Source organism: Chiloscyllium plagiosum, unplaced genomic scaffold, assembly GCF_037043375.1.
Source record: "Chiloscyllium plagiosum isolate Xiang-an unplaced genomic scaffold, Cpla_swu_hap1 HiC_scaffold_31, whole genome shotgun sequence".
In the NCBI taxonomy this organism is placed as follows: domain Eukaryota; kingdom Metazoa; phylum Chordata; class Chondrichthyes; order Orectolobiformes; family Hemiscylliidae; genus Chiloscyllium; species Chiloscyllium plagiosum.
The window spans coordinates 52,603,551-52,620,866 of record NW_028270169.1 but is presented as its reverse complement, the minus strand read 5'-3'; the positions used below and the strand labels follow the sequence as shown (position 1 = coordinate 52,620,866).

Sequence of the window (17,316 nt, the reverse complement as noted above, 5' to 3'; positions counted from 1 at the left end):
GAGAGTGAATGCTCACATTTCTTTCCTTCCCTTTTGAATATAAGAATAGAACAGGTGACTCCTTTTCCCAGCACAATAGCTGCAAACTCTTGCCAATAGAGCTAGTGTATCCAAGCTGAAGTGCGTTAAAAGAATCTAGCGGTAGCTCTCAGCCTCACAGGCTGTCAATATACTTGAAATCTTTCTATTAAGAGTCCTTTCATCTCCCCACCCCATATTTCTGTGAAGAAATACCATGGGTGATAAATCAAAGGAATGTGGAACTGAGCTATTTCCATCACACTTCAAGTAAGTTATATTTCACAGACAGTAATTTCTGTTCTTCAGCAAGCTCATAAGAATATAGGTGCATATACACGACCAGGAATAGATCATTCAGCCTCTTTGGTCTGCTCCCCCATTTATTGAGAGCGTGACTGATTTTCATGTTCAATTTTAGCCTCGTTGATTTTTCTCAATGGACTTTGAGTCCCTTAATATACCATTTTCTAACAAAATGTTAATCAATCTCTGTCTTTAATCTGCTCAATGAATGATTATTCAGACCTCTTGGGTACAACTTGGATTGTCATAGAGTGTTCCTTGAAAAAGATAGACTTCCAGAATCATGACTGCAAAAATTCAGGCCTGAGAGTCCAATACAAAAACATGATCTGTTGGGTATATGTTGTAAATTAGTTTTTTAAAAAAAACATGATCACCCATTCCACAGTTTCAAAAGAGTTATTTGTAAATATTTCCCAAAGGCTATTTTATGTTATTATGAATTCATGGCTTAGTTATTTAGTAGAAGATCCTGAATTCACAGTTTGATTGACAACAGAGTAGAGTCATAGAGTCATAGAGATGTACAGCATGGAAACAGACCCTTCCGTCCAACCCGTCCATGCCAACCAGACATCCCAACTCAATCTAGTCCAACCTGCCAGCGCCCGGCCCATATCCCTCCAAACCCTTCCTATTCATATACCCATCCAAATGCCTCTTAAATATTGCAATTGTACCAGCCTCCACCACATCCTCTGGCAGCTCATTCCATACACATACCAACCTCTGCGTGGAAACGTTGCCCCTTAGGTCTCTTTTATATCTTTCCCCTCTCACCCTAAAACTATGCCCTCTAGTTCTGGACTCCCCAGCCCCAGGGAAAAGACTTTGTCTATTTATCCTATCCATGCTCCTCATAATTTTGTAAACCTCTATAAGGTCACCCCTCAGCTTCCGACGCTCCAGGGAAAGCAGCCCCAGCCTTTTCAGCCTCTCCCTGTAGCTCAGATCCTCCAACCCTGGCAACATCCTTGTAAGTCTTTTCTGAACCCTTTCAAGTTTCACAACATCTTTCCGATAGGAAGGAGACCAGAATTGCATGCGGTATTCCAACAGTGGCCTAACCAATGTCCTGTACAGCTGCAACATGACCTCCCAACTCCTGTACTCAGTACTCTGACCAATAAAGGAAAGCATACCAAATGCCTTCTCCACTATCCTATCTACCTGCGACTCCACTTTCAAGGAGCTATGAACCTGCACTCCAAGGTCTCTTTGTTCAGCAACACTCCCTAGGACCTTACCATTAAGTGTATAAGACCTGCTAAGATTTGCTTTCCCAAAATGCAGCACCTCGCATTTATCTGAATTAAACTCCATCTGCCACTTCTCGGCCCATTGGCCCATCTGGTCCAGATCCTGTTGTAATCTGAGTTAACCCTCTTCGCTGACCACTACACCTCCAATTTTGGTGTCATCTGCAAACTTACTAACTGTACCTCTTATGCTCGCATCCAAATCATTTATGTGAACGACAAAAAGTAGAGGGCCCAGCACCAATCCTTGTGGCACTCCACTGGTTACAGGTCTCCAGTCTGAAAAACAACCCTCAACCACCACCCTCTGTCTTGTACCTTTGAGCCAGTTCTGTATCCAAATGGTTAGTTCTCCCTGTATTCCATGAGATCTAACCTTGCTAATCAGTCTCCCATGGGGAACCTTGTCGAAAGCCTTACTGAAGTCCATATAGATCACATCTACTGCTGTACCCTCATCAATCTTTTTTGTTACTTCTTCAAAAAACCCAGTCAAGTATGTGAGACATGATTTCCCACACAAGAAGCCATGTTGACTATCTCGAATCAGTCCTTGCCTTTCCAAATACATGTCCATCCTGTCCCTCAGGATTCCCTCCAACAACTTGCCCACCACCGAGGTCAGGCTCACCGGTCTTTAGTTCCCTGGCTTGTCTTTACCGCCCTTCTTAAACTGTAGCACCACGTTTGCCAACCTCCAGTCTTCCAGCACCTCACCTGTGACTATCGATAATACAAATATCTCAGCAAGAGGCCGAGCAATCACTTCTCTAGCTTCCCAGAGTTCTCGGGTACACCTGATCAGGTCCTGGGGATTTATCCACCTTTAACCGTTTCAAGATATCCAGCACTTCCTCCTCTTTAATCTGGACATTTTGCAAGGTGTCACCATCTATTTCCCTACAGTCTATATCTTCCATATCCTTTTCCACAGTAAATACTGATGCAAAATATTCATTTAGTATCTGCCCCATTTTCTGTGGCTCCATACAAAGGCCTGAAAATGTGTTGCTGGAAAAGCGCAGCAGGTCAGGCAGCATCCAGGGAACAGGAGAATCGACGTTTCGGGCATAAGCCCTTATGCCCGAAACGTCGATTCTCCTGTTCCCTGGATGCTGCCTGATCTGCTGTGCTTTTCCAGCAACACATTTTCAGCTCTGATCTCCAGCATCTGCAGACCTCACTTTCTCCTCCACACAAAGGCCACTTTGCTGATCTTTGAGGGGCTCTATCCTCTCCCTAGTTACCCTTTTGTCCTTAATATATTTGTAAAACCCCTTTGGATTCTCCTTAATTCTATTTGCCAAAGCTATCTCATGTCCCCGTTTTGCCCTCCTGATTTCCCTCTTAAGTATACTCCTACTTCCTTTATACTCTTCGAAGGATTCACTCGATCTATCCTGTGTATACCTGACATATGCTTCCTTCTTTTTCTTAACCAAACCCTCAATTTCTTTAGTCATCCAGCATTCTCTATACCTACCAGCCTTCCCTTTCACCCTGACAGGAATATACTTTCTCTGGATTCTTGTTATTTCATTTCTGAAGGCTTCCCATTTTCCAGCCGTCCCTTTACCTGCAAACATCTGCCTCCAATCAGCTTTTGAAAGGTCTTGCCTAATACCGTCAAAATTGGCCTTTCTCCAATTTAGAACTTCAACTTTTAAATCTGGTCTATCCTTTACCATCACTATTTTAAAACGAATAGAATTATGGTCGCTGGCCCCAAAGTACTCCCCCACTGACACCTCAGTCACCTGCCCTGCCTTATTTCCCAAGAGTAGGTCAAGTTTTGCACCTTCTCTAGTCGGTACATCCACATACTGAATCAGAAAATTGTCATGTACACACTTAAGAAATTCCTGTCCATCTAAACCTTTAACACTGTGGCAGTCCCAGTCGATGTTTGGAAAGTTAAAATCCCCTACCGTAACTACCCTATTATTCTTACAGATAGCTGAGATCTCCTTACAAGTTTGTTTCTCAATTTCCCTCTGACTATTGAGGGGGTCTATAATACAAGGTAAAAACAATGACTGCAGATGCTAGAAACCAGATTCTGGATTAGTGGTGCTGGAAGAGCACAGCAGTTCAGGCAGCATCCGAGGAGCAGTAAAATCGACGTTTCGGGCAAAAGCCCTTCATCAGGAATGATGAAGGGCTTTTGCCCGAAACGTCGATTTTACTGCTCCCCGGATGCTGCCTGAACTGCTGTGCTCTTCCAGCACCACTAATCCCAATAAGGTGATCATCCCTTTCTTATTTCTCAGTTCCACCCAAATAACTTCCCTGGATGTATTTCCGGGAATCTCCTCCCTCAGCACAGCTGTAATGCTATCCCTTATCAAAAATGCCACTCCCTCTCCTCTTTTGCCTCCCTTTCTATTCTTCTTGTAGTATTTGTATCCTGGAACATTCAGCTGTCAGTCCTGTCCATCCCTGAGCAAGATTATCTTTTTTTTTTAATGTGGCTACTCAATAGAGGTTTTCATAATAGGTAAACAAAGTTTTGAATGACATTCAAAAATGAGAGTCTATTTCAATATTAGGTACATCTGAGTTTGTGCTGCATTTAATTATTATTTTTTTTAAATTTCCACATGGCTCTTGGGTTTTCCTGTGGTGGATGCTGGTAAGGTGGCTAAGGAGGGGGTATGAGGGCAAGTGTGGGAGTCATAATTTGGTTTGATGGTGTAGCAACTAGATGGGATGTTGAGGGGGTATGAGAGCTGAGTACTAATAAGCCTACCAGCTTCTAAAAGAGCTTCCCTTCCAACCAGTCTGCTTTAGCACTTACTTGCCTGTTTCCTGATTCAGTGATCCCAAATCAAAATTGCCCAGCCAATTCTGAAACAAAAATTGTGTATTGTGAACCACCTGCATTGCTGATGGGCTGTAGTTCTTCATTTCTCAACGAGGGTAAATCTTTCTACGTCTACTGGCAAACCCCTTAACAATTTTATATGTTTCAATTAAATAATTTCTTCTAAAGTCTAGGAGACATGAACTTAGTTTATTTAATCCCTCCTCATGGGACAAGTCCCTGATTCTAGGGATCAATCATAAGAAAATTTAGTGTACTTCCTACCCAAGTAAGGATGAATTTACATTACGATTTTGATCTACCTATACACAGTACTCCAAATGTAACCTCACCAATACCTTATGCAATTGCCATAACGCTACTTTACTCACATCTTTGTCATAAAGTCTAAAATACCATTTGCTTTCCCAATCCTTGGATATACTGCACATTCACTTTCTATAACCCGTGTATAAGCACCGCTCTGAACACAAACATTTGGAGTGCAGTTTTGGGCCCCATATCTCAGGAAGGATGTACTGGCCCTGGAGCATGTTCAGAGGAGGTTCATGAGAATGGTCCCAGGAATGAAACGCTTAACATATGAGGAAGGTTTGAGGACGTTAGGTTTCATACTCAATGGAGTTTAGAGGGATGAAGAGGGATCTAATTGAGACATGCAGAATACGGAATGGCCTGGACAGAGTAGATGTTGGGAAGATGTTTGCATTGGCAGGAGAGACTCTGACTCGAGGTCATAACCTTAGAGTAACTTTTTAGAATGGAAATAAGAAAGTTCTTCAGCTGAGAGTGGTGAACCTATGGAATTCATTGCCACAGAAGCCTGTGGAGGCCATGTCATTGAGTATATTTAAGACTGAGATAGATAGATTCTTGAGTGTCAAGGAGATCAAAGGTTACAGGGAGAAAGCAGGAGAATGGGGTTGAGAAATTTATCAGCCATGATTGAATGGCAGAGCAGGCTCAAAGGGCTGAATGGCCTGATTTCTGCTCCTATGTCTTATGGTCTTATTTCCATATTTTCACCATTTAAAGTCTGTGCTACTTTTCTATTTTTCCTGTCAACGGAGATAGCTTCATACTTCTCCACTTCATCTGCCATCTGCTTTGTTCTTATCTTCTCATTTACCAGTTGTCCATTTGCAACCTCTTTGTATCCTCCTCACAGTTTATCTCCCCTGCTCAATTGGTATTGTCAGCAAACTTGAAAACACATAAGCTTGGTCCCCTCACTGAAATAATTAACATAATCATAAGTAGCTGAGGCCAAAGGGCTTATAATTACAGTCTGTCAACCTGAAAATGATCTGGGACAACACATTGTTCCTAGGACAAGCCAAACAGAGACACACACGAGAATTCCTAGAAGCATGGCACTCCAACAGGGACTCTTATCAACAAACACATTGACTTGGATCACATCTACCACTCTTGAGAAAAAAAACAGGAAATGACATCACCACAAGAAATAGCACAACCAACCCAAGGAAACCTAAACACACAAATAAAAAGCAGGCCATACCACCAGTGCTTCACCGGAAGCTCACTGATGATGTCACCTAGTATGGTGATGAAACATCTGAAAATGAACCTTCCAGCTCAGCGTGCAAAACTGCATCCAGAACCTCAACCTGAGCTACAAATCTTCTCAAAACTTGCTAGGGATAGACTCTTATAGAAATCGAATAATTGGAGGAAAATATGCCTTTATTACCTAGCTTTAAAAAGGCTTTTTACACCAAAGAATAAACATGTAATATAAGAAAATATTTATTCTAATTATAAATCTTAAAGAATACTTCATTAGGTAGATTTCCTTTGATGAATAGCTTTTTCTGAACAGAAACATTTTAAAAGTTGCATTTGACAATTATTTTATATATTACTAATGTGTCTGTTTTATTTTTGAAATCCTAGCCATTTTGCCAAGCAATGGATTTTTGCAGACAGTCAACTTCAACCACCCAGACATAACATTTGACACAACAAAGCACTTACAAGGTATGGAGCATTACATTTAATCAGTATTTTAACCAAAATATTGTTCACAAGAAACAAAACGTCACAGTTAAGCTACCTTGCAAACTCAGTTTTCTCATAGTATTTAATCCCACAGCACTTGACGTGCAGACTCTGACTCCAATCAGGAGCTGAGATCAACAGACCTTTTTGTAAATCGTGTCAGAACACAGCTTCAGAACAAAGACTGAGGTTCTGCCTGTGGGTGATTCAGTAAATAGTTGCCTTAACTCTGGAGCCTGACTTTTCATGTAGATATTTTGTTGTTGTTCACAACAGAATTTATTGGTCACTCTTAGTGGTGCAGCCTGTGTAAGATGTCAACCCCTTTTTTTTTAGTCAAAGACCCTTTCGGTTTTGCCAGGATGTAAGCTTTTAATAAGAAATTTATATTTTATTGATGAAAGCCACACTTTCACCATGGGTTTTGTCACTCTGCTGTTCAGTGCTCTGTGCTTGCTAACGCAGAAGCAAATTTAGCAGATCCTCTTACAGTACTTCAACTGAAGAAATTGCAGCATGTTTTAGAAGCCTTTCAGGCTGCTTTTTTGCTGACAATTGACAGCTGGTGATTTAATCCGCCAGACATTTTCTGTCAGAGTAAATTTGTTTCTCTTTCAAGCCAAAGGGCGATTTATTGTACTTTGCTGAAATGAGAAATAAGAAGTCATCAATAAATTGTTTCCTGATTAATGTCATTCCATGGAAAGCACAAGTAACTAAGAATAAATACCTGAAGAGTCTCCCTCATCAAATTTGTATGTGTTCAAGATGATATTTGTGGAGTTAGAAAAATAAGTCAATTTGAAATTAGTCTTGTGGCACAAAATGTAAAGCATTCATGAACTTTCAAAAATAATATGATCATACATCTTCTTAGGTCACAACTTGATTCCATCTCAACAATCCACCTATATAGATTTTTACAATATTTCACTTCTTGTTTGAAGATGTTTAAATTTGTGTTTTTTGTCATGGCTTCCTGGAGAGTTTATTTTAACTGAGAGGTCATTTTACTGATGTCTAGCTGTGGTGCACTTAATACTTTCTCATGATCTGTATGGTGCACACACCATGTTTTAAAATTTCATGTGATCCAACAGAAACAGACATTTTGAAAAATAAGAAATAGACCTCCTGCACATTGTAGTAAATTTACTTTGGTCGACTGACCACCTACCTGCTCATCTTTAGGATTTAAGGTAAACTATTTCTGGCCTATAGAATCTAGAGGTTAGTTTCTTTAAGTACATTTTGAGGATGTGATCACTAAAAATCAATCTTCATTTCGCTAATGTTACTTTATAAAAGCTATTTCGAAGCAATATATAGAATTATGGAAACACTCTTTCTATCCTTTGGATATAATAAAGGGCAGTGTCTTGGATGACAAGAAGCCATACAACAAAGCTTCATTAAATATATACAATGGAATAGAGAAGCTAAATTTTACGTAGGCCTCTTAAAGATGAGGCTGAGCAAAGAATAATGGGAAACCAGAAAATGACAGAGGAGTTGAATAAATATTTTGCATTAGTCTTCACAATAGAATACACTAATAGCATTCCAAAATTATAACATATTTAAAAGGCAAAAAAGCTTGAAACAAATTCATTAATTATCACGAGAGAAAAAGTACTCAGGAAACTAGTCCCTGGACCTGACGGGTTTCATCCTAAAATATTAATGGAAGCAGCTCCAGAGATAGTGGATGTTCTGATAGTAATTTTCCAGGAATCCTTAGATTCTGGAGAAGTCCATGTAATACCTTTTATTTAAAAAGGAAAGAAACTCAAAAAAAAGAGTTGACTATTGGCCAGTTTGTTATTGGAAAAATGTGTTCCTTGTATATATTTAATGAAGCTTTGTTGTATGGCTTCTTATCATCCAAGACACTGCCCTTTATTATATCTAAAGTATAGAAAGAGTGTTTCCATAATTCTATATTTTGCTTCGAAATAGCTTTTACAAAGTAACATCAGGGAAATGAAGATTGATTTTTAGTGATAACATTCTCAAAATATACTTCAAGAAACTAACCTCTAGATCCTATAGTGCTATAATGAATGTAATAGCAAAGCATTTAGAAATACATAATATGATCAAGCAGATTCAGTGTTGTCTCATGAAGTTATGCTTGGCACCTTAATTAGAATTCTCTGAGGAGGCAATAGGATAAATAAAGGGAAAGCAGTGAATGTAATATTTTTGGATTTTTCAGAAGGTGTTTGATAAGATACCTTCAATTAGGCTTCTTACTAAGATAAGAACTCGTAGTGTTGGAGTTAGTAAATTAGCATGGATAGAGGATTGGCTAACAAGTAGAAAGCAGACAGTTGATTTAAGGGGGCCATGCAAGCATACAAACAAGTATGCCACTCAGCCTTTTGACTCAACTTGTAAAGACATTTAAAGACTCTGTGTAATAATTATGGCATCCGGTTGATGTATGTGACTTCAGGAACGAATGCGGGCCCATCCTTAGAAATGTAACTAATGAAACCCTGCAAGTTGGCTGTAGTTCGACCTTTATTTCTTATTCACTGATTTGCTTCTCAGGTCCATGGGCCTGAAGGTTTGGAAATAAATATCATTAGTATTTGCGTCTTAGTAGTCGTTAAATCTTAAATTATAACTACATCAGTTGGATCTTCTCAGCCACTTGAGAAGCCAATTATGAATCATCCACTTTGCTGCAGGTCTAAACTCACTTGTAGGCCAGACTGCGTAAGGATTGCAGATTTACTTCCCTAAAATACCTTAGTGATTTGGTTGGGTTTTTCCTACATTCTAGAAGTTACTAGAATGGAGACTAACTTTGAATTCCATATTTCTGAAATTGATTACATTGACATTCCACCAGTTTAAGTTAATGCATATCCCTAAAACTTTAGCTGTGCCTCTGGAATACTAATATTGGTGCTACCATCCTCTATTGTTGACTCTTCATTGTCTTCCTATTTCTCTTCTCTACATGGGTTGGTCCTACCTCTGGAAAGCTGCAGTGGGAATGGAAAGGGATTGTTTGTGGCAAAAGTGAAAGTAAGAAGTGATGTGACTAGAACAATGAAGCAGTGCAGCAAGAGTTTTAACAATCTGAGATATGTTGCAAAAATCATTGAGTTCAATTTTCAGGTGACATAACCTAACAACTGCATTTCATTCATTCAAAATTCAGTCGATCATAATTACTCACCGTAGGAGCAAAATTCTGATGGGAATAGCTTTCAGGAGGCAGCAGAGTTCTGGCACATTTAGTTTATTCGAGCATCACAGATAGCTTGCAAGGAGAGACATGCAAGACATACCACACAGCACATTGTGCTCAGGCTCAATACAGTGCAATTTCTTAATTTATACATTTTCTCATATCCCTGATACATTTCCTCCCCCTTTATACTATTGATCAATAGCGCTGGATTTTCTAACCATGATTGGCTTCTTGGTACATCACTTTACATTAGCAATTTGGTTTTTTCTGTGTTCCGATTGGGTCATTTTAGTACGAGATGTTTAACTTTTCATGGTTACTGGCAACCCTTATCTTTCAACTGTGACAACTATGTCTGCTATCTTGTACAAGGCTGTAACATAAACACCGAGGCTTCTGAGCTTTCCGATCAAAGGAAATACAGTGTAAATCAATATGCAATCCAATTCTCTTAGCTGCTGTCCTTGTTAGGAGATAAGAGAGGCCCCTTCGGTTTTGCCTGAAATTAGATTTTAGATCTGCTAATGCTTTTATGATTTTATTTATATATTTGTTAAATCTATAATTACTTTGGAATCTATATCTATGATTACCTTGAAGAATCATAACTAAAGTCTACTTGTAGTATTATAACTAATTGATAAAGGAACTTAAGAAAAATAACTAATTAATATGAAATGTTCTTATCTCAGTTAACAGTTACTGCCACATATCTACTCTTACTTAAAGACAGACAGCTATTGTTCTCTTGTGTTTAGACTACATTAGGTAAGGATTTCCCACACTGTCTCATTTCTGTTAGGCTCGTCCTACAAAACTTGTCAGAGCTTTCGTCGGCCATTTTATGCTGCTCTGTCATGGGCAGCTCCAACACTCGTCAACAAGAAAACATGATCAATTAGTCTTTGGCTCTTAGATTCATATGCCTTATCTCACCCTCCCACAGTTAGCACTGTTACAAGCTTCATGCACTCACACATTGCATACACTAGAACTTTTTAGCTACGATAGGCACATTGTCCAACCATAATCAATTGCAAATTGGCAGTCTGCCCCCTTTAGCTCCAGGAGAAGTTGGCAAACAACTATTTGGAAGGGAGATGGGCCTTCCTGAAGAAGGGCTTATGCCCGAATGGTCGATTCTCCTGCTCCTTGGATGCTGTCTGACCTGCTGCGCTTTTCCAGCAACACATTTTTCAGCTCTGATCTCCAGCATCTGCAGTCCTCACTTTCTCCTGAGTTTGTTTCATGTCGGGTAGCTAAAAAAAAAATTAAGAATGCAAAATACTCTGGAAGCTGAAAAGCTTGAACTAAAACCAAAAGATCCTGGAAACACACAACAGGTCTGGCAGCATCTTTGGGAAGAAAAACAGAGTTAACTTTTGTATTCAAAAAGCAGTTTAAACCAGCATTAGCCATTTGTGGACTGTTTGTAATTCTTGGCCCTAAAATGTCGCTGTGACTCAAAGCATGATTATAGCTTTGAAGGGGGTAATTTGGTTTATCATGTCTGTAGTGGCTCACTGCAGGAGCCACTCACCTAATGACACTAGCCCTCCTTTCCCCCCATAACCTTAACATTTTTCTGTCAGATAATAATCCAGTTTTCTTTTGAAAAACATAATTGAATCTGCCACCCCCTACCACCACAGTTTTAGGTTGAGTATTCTATGGCCTAACTACTTGTTGCAATAAAATAAGGTTTTCTTCCTAAATGTAGGAAGTGGCATTTGAATCCACATCTCCAGAGAAGACAATGATTTGAACGCAGAACCTTCGACCATTCAGTCATTCTTGGTGTATGTAGATTAATAGATAGTTATTGGCTGATAGGTTAACAGTTTACAGGTTAGAAGTGAAAGTAATTTTTAATGAAGGTAAATAAATCAGTTGTTTTGACGTTCTGGGAAATATGATTTATCCAAATTTGCAGACTGTTATAAAATACAGAGAGACTAGATCTAAAAATAGATTTTAAGAAGAATTTAGTTGTTATTCAATTAAATAGAGACACAGATTTTAGCGCAGGTACATGTGAAACATTATAAACAAATTTGAAGAAATAAATGCAAAAGGAATTTGTTTAGCTCAAAGTACATACAGTATTTGGAAGGGAGATGGGCCTTAAATAATGAATGTGTCCTTTTCACAACTAAACTGTAAGGTGTAACAATGAAAAGAGCTTTAAAGAAGTGAGATATTTAGCAGGAACTATCTAGAAATCCTAACAGATGCAAGTTTTACTAGGTGTACTCTGTTCCAATTTGGGTACAGCGTCATAAAAAAACACTTTCATTAGAAATGATAGAGAAAACAACAGGTTGGGATACAAGCATGAAGAATATAGAGTTGTAGACTCATACATCACAGAAACAGATCCATTAGTCCAACTCATCCATGCCGACCAAATGAACTAGTTCCATTTGCCTGGGTTTAGCCTATAGCCCTCTAAATATTTCCTATGCATGTACCTGTCCAAATGTCTTTTAAGTGTTGTAACTACCTACATCTACCACTTCCTCCTCATTCGATATATGCACCATTCTCTATGTGAAAGAGTTTCCCCTTGGGTCCCTTTTAAATCTTTCCCGTCTCACCTTAAGCCCATGCCATCTAAAGTTTTAGTTTTGGAATATTGACATCCAATTACATGGATGCAGGTTTGTTCGCTGAACTGGAAGGTTCATTTTCAGACGTTTCATCACCATACTAGGTAACATCCTCAGTGAGCCTCCGAACAAAGCACTGCTGGCATTTCCTGCTTTCTATTTATATGTTTGGGTTTCCATGGGTTGGTGGTGTCATTTCCTTTGGTGGCATCATTTCCTATGGTAATATTATTTCCTGTTCTTTTTCTCAGAGAGTGGTAAATGGGATCCAAGTCAGTGTGTTTGTTGACAGAGTTCCGGTTGGAATGCCATGCTTCTAGAATTCTTGTGCACGTCTCTGTCTGGCTATACCTAGGATGGATGTATTGTCCCAGTCGAAGTGGTGTCTTTCCTTATCTGTATGTAAGGATACTAGTGAGAGAGGTTCATGTCGTTTTGTGGCTCGTTGATGTTTGTGTATCCTGGTGGCTAGTTTTCTGCCAGTTTGTCCAATATAGTGTTTGTTATAGTCCTTGCACAGTATTTTGTAAATGACATTAGTTTGCTTGTTGTCTGTATAGGGTTTTTCAAGTTCATTAGCTGCAGTTTATTGGTGTTGGTGGGTTAGTGGGCTACCATGATGCCAAGAGGTCTGAGTAATCTGGTAGTCATTTCCGAAATGTCTTTGATGTAGGGTAGAGTGGCTAGGGTTTCTGGACGTGTTTTGTCTGCTTAGACTGTGTTCATTGGGTACCCATTATTCTTGATTACATGGTATAGGTGATTTTCCTCTGCTCTGCGTAGTTCCTCTGTGCTGCAGTTTGTGATGGCTCTTTGAAATGTTGTTCTGATGCAACTTCCTTATGGATGTTGGGATGATTGCTTCTGTACTTCAATATTTGGTCCATATGTGTTGCTTTCCTGTATACGCTGGTTTGAAGCTCCCCGTTGGCTGTTCGCTCTACTGCGTCATCTAGGAATGGCAGCTTGTGTTGTTTTCCTCCTCTTTAGTGAATTTTATGCCAGTAATGGTATTATTGATGGTCTTGAAGGTTTCCTCTAATTTGTTTCATTTACTAATGACAAAACTAAAGCAAAGTTGATGTTCATGTATCCTGGTTCACCCAAAGTTGGGTTTGAATGGTTGGCAGAGCTGTTTTATCGAGTCTCTGCATTACTGTCTCTGCTAAGAGCCCTGATATCGGAGATCCCATGGGTTTTCCATTGGTTTGTCTGTAGTTTTGTTGTTGAAGGTGAAGTGGGTGGTAAGGCATAGGTCCACTGGCTTAATGATACTGTCCTTGCTGATGAAGTTGGTTGTGGTTGGTGTATGTATCTTTGGGTTTTCTAATAGTGTAGTCAGTGTTTCCTTGGCCAGGTTGATGTTGATGGATGTGAAAGAACTGTTACATCAAAGGAGACCATTATTTCATCCTCTTCTATCTTGGTGTCTTTGGTCATCAGGAATTCTTGGGTGGAGTGGATGGAGTGGCGTGAGTCTTCTTCTAAGTGTTTTAGTCTTTGGTGTAGTTCTTTGGCCAATCTAGAAGTTGGTGTTCCAGGTATAATTACATGGTGGAGAAAGTGAGGACTGCAGATGCTGGAGATCTGAGTCAAGAGTGTGGTGCTGGAAAAGCTCAGCAGGTCAGGCAGCATGCGATGTGCGGGAGAATTGTCGTTTCAGGCATAAGCCATTCATCAGGCATGATAAAGGGCTAATGCCCAAAACGTTGATTCTCCTACTTCTCTGATGCTGCCTGACTTGCTGTGCTTTCCCAGCACCACACTCTCGACATATAATTACGTGATGGCTAACACGCAACCTCCTCATGAGTTCAACTATTTATGATATTTTATAAACTGCATTTGAACGACTTTATCACTACAGATGATATCTTCCTACATGAAGATAATGAAATAGGGAGGAAACAATAAAACCTGTTAATGGATTTAATTCCTCTTTCTTTGAATATGGGCATTACTGACAATGCCAATGTTTAGTTGAAACTTTATTGCTGGAACAGCACAGCAGGTCAGGCAGCATCCAGGGAACAGGAGATTCGACGTTTCGGGCACAGGCCCTTCTTCAGGAATGAGCAGAGAGTGTTCAGCAGGAGAAGATAAAAGGTAGGGAGGAGGGACTTGGAGGAGGGGCGTTGGAAATGTGATAGGTGGAAAGAGGTCAAGGTGAGGGTGATAGGTCGGAGTAGGATGGAGGCGGAGAGGTCAAGAAGAAGACTGCAGGTCAGGAAGGCGGTGCCGGGCTGGAGGGATTCGGCTGAGACAAGGTGGAGGGAGGGGGATGAAGAAACTGGTGAAGTCCAAGTTCATCCCCTGTGGTTGGAGGGTTCCCAGTCGGAAGATAAGACGCTCCTCCTCCGACCGTCGCGTTGTTGTGGTTTGGCGGTGGATGACTCCAATGACCTGCATATCCTCGGTGGAGTGGGAGGGGGAGTTGAAATGCTGTGCTACAGGGTGGTTGGGTTGGTTCGTCCGGGTGGCCCAGAGGTGCTCTCTGAATCGCTCCGCAAGTAGGCGGCCTGTCTCCCCAATATAGAGGAGGCCACACCGGCTGCAGCGGATGCAGTAGATGATGTGGGTGGAGGTGCAGGTGAATCTGTGGCGGATATGGAAGTTTCCTTTGGGGCCTTGGAGAGAAGTGAGGGGGAGCAGGTCATTGGACTCATCCACCGCCAAACCACAACAACGCGACGGTCGGAGGAGGAGCGTCTTATCTTCCGACTGGGAACCCTCCAACCACAGGGGATGAACTTGGACTTCACCAGTTTCTTCATCCCCCCTCCCCCCACCTTGTCTCAGCCGAATCCCTCCAGCCCGGCACCGCCTTCCTGACCTGCAGTCTTCTTCTTGACCTCTCCGCCTCCATCCTACTCCGACCTATCACCCTCACCTTGACCTCTTTCCACCTATCACATTTCCAACGCCCCTCCTCCAAGTCCCTCCTCCCTACCTTTTATCTTCTCCTGCTGAACACTCTCTGCTCATTCCTGAAGAAGGGCCTGTGCCCGAAACGTCGAATCTCCTGTTCCCTGGATGCTGCCTGACCTGCTGTGCTGTTCCAGCAATAAAGTTTCAACTTTGATCTCCAGCATCTGCAGACCTCACTTTCTCCTCAATGCCAATGTTTACCCAATTCTAGATGCCCTTGAGAAGATGGAGGTGAGCCACCATGTTAAATAGTTGCAATCCATTATGTTTAGGTACACCTCTGGTATTGCTAGGAAGGGCCAAAGCTATATGTTCCCCTTGAGCAGAGGGGAACAGGTCCTCAAGCTGAATCATTTGGGCTGTAGGTGTAGCTTTTTGTGCGTGTCGTCCTGTCATGAGGCATTGCGCTTACAACTTTAATGGCCTCTTCTGATCTGCTGCAAGGAGGCAACCTCTATTGAACTGACAGCCTTCATGTGTATTATCCAGTTTGGAGCTTTAACAATGCTGATTGACTGATCTGCATCATAGTTCACCCCTTGGACAGTTTCCCAGTATGAAGAATGTAGCTGTTCCAACATGGCTTCCATTGCTGTCCCTCATAATATTTTGACATTCTCTCTGCGATTGAAACTAATGATCTATAAAGCTATTGTCAGTGTGCTAGCATGGAGTTGTTCAGTTTTGCTGATATAGAAATTAGGAAGTGGCATGGTGAACTTATTGAATACCAGTTGAATAGTGATATGAAGTTCTTATTTCTGAGTGGCAAGAGGCTGTTTGAATGCATTGGCATCTTCATTATGACATCATCTTGCTCAACTAATGCATAGTTTCCTAACTGCTGCATGAAAGCAAGACAGCAACACTTCCTGACATAGAATCACGAAAATGAAAATATAACCATTCGTCCCATCAGTTCTGCAGTGACTCTTCAAACAGCATCCCACCCTGAGCCACCTATCCCTGTAACCTTTATTTACTCTGGCTAATCTACCTAATTTACATATTCCTGGACACTATGGGCAATTTAGCATGGCCACTCCACCTAACCAGCACATCTTTGGACTGGTGGAGGAAACTGGAGCACCCAGTGGAAACCCACGTAGGCACAGGGAGAATCCACACAAATAGTTTCCTCATTCTGGAATTGAATCCGGGTCCCTGGTGCTGTGAGGCAATAGTGCTAACTACTGAGCCATTGTGCCGCCAAAAGTCAAAGTAGTAACCTAGTGACTCCTGTTTGCCCTTGCTCTTCTCAATTACCATCAGTCATCAGTCTCTCAGAGACTGCCCCATGGATAATGACTCCACATCCAGCAGGACCTCCAGGTCCTTGATGATAAAATGAGATGTTACTTATGCTACCTCTAACATGTTCGCAGCAAATAAAATGAAACCTTTCAAGGCAGGTGCAAACTGCCAGCGCTTGACCAGGTGCACAATGGAGTGTTAAAGATGCTGCTATAACAGGAAGCCCAGGAGGTCCTGGTTTTAGTGAGTATTTCTGACTGCAGTGAATTGGAGAGTACAACAGGGGGGGTGGCATTGAGCTGGGTGCATAGACGATGAGACGAGTTTGAGAAGATAGCGTAGAAAATCTGTTAGGGGTTATAGACAGAAGCCCTCCATGAATCTTGCCAAAAATGACGCAGCCAATTTCTGCTAAGATTTAGCCCCAAGATTCTTATAATCTTTCAGATTTCTTTAGACCAAGCATCTTTGTTAAGTATATATCCTGACCCTCAGAGTTCTGACTCACAGAGGTGTGATGGATTAAGTGTATCACTAACTGCAAAGGCTTTGCTACAGCGGGAACCATGGATGTAGAAGTCTCAAAACATATCAAAGTTATAGATGGATGTAGGTTTGCTCGCTAGGCTGGAAGGTTCATTTCCAGAAGTTTTGTCACCTCAACCTGAGTTATAAATCTTCTCAAAACTTGCTAATATCAAAGTCAACATGAAACATTTGGAACTTGGAGGCTTTTGACAAGGACATATCCAAAACTTGGATATGAAGGAACTGAGTAAGAAATAGTGCATCTGCTGTTCTTTCTATGATAAATGATCTAATCAAGTAGTCCGGTCTCCTTTCTCACAGATAGTTCCATCCTACTCAGCTGATGGGCCTCAAAGAAAA

General features: G+C 40.9%; 1 protein-coding gene across 3 annotated transcripts in view; it reads left to right on the top strand.

Moving 5' to 3' along the window:
• Positions 1–17,316, top strand: part of srrm3 (serine/arginine repetitive matrix 3) — a 795,287-nt gene that overhangs the window by 246,170 nt on the left and 531,801 nt on the right. For 2 of the 3 annotated variants that reach the window (XM_043718787.2, XM_087977540.1), the window contains one exon: positions 6,325–6,408. The exons of the other annotated variant lie outside the window; for it this stretch is intronic. The gene's annotated coding sequence lies outside the window, so the exon portion shown is untranslated. The remainder of the gene's footprint in view (positions 1–6,324; positions 6,409–17,316) is intronic. 3 annotated transcript variants of the gene reach the window in all.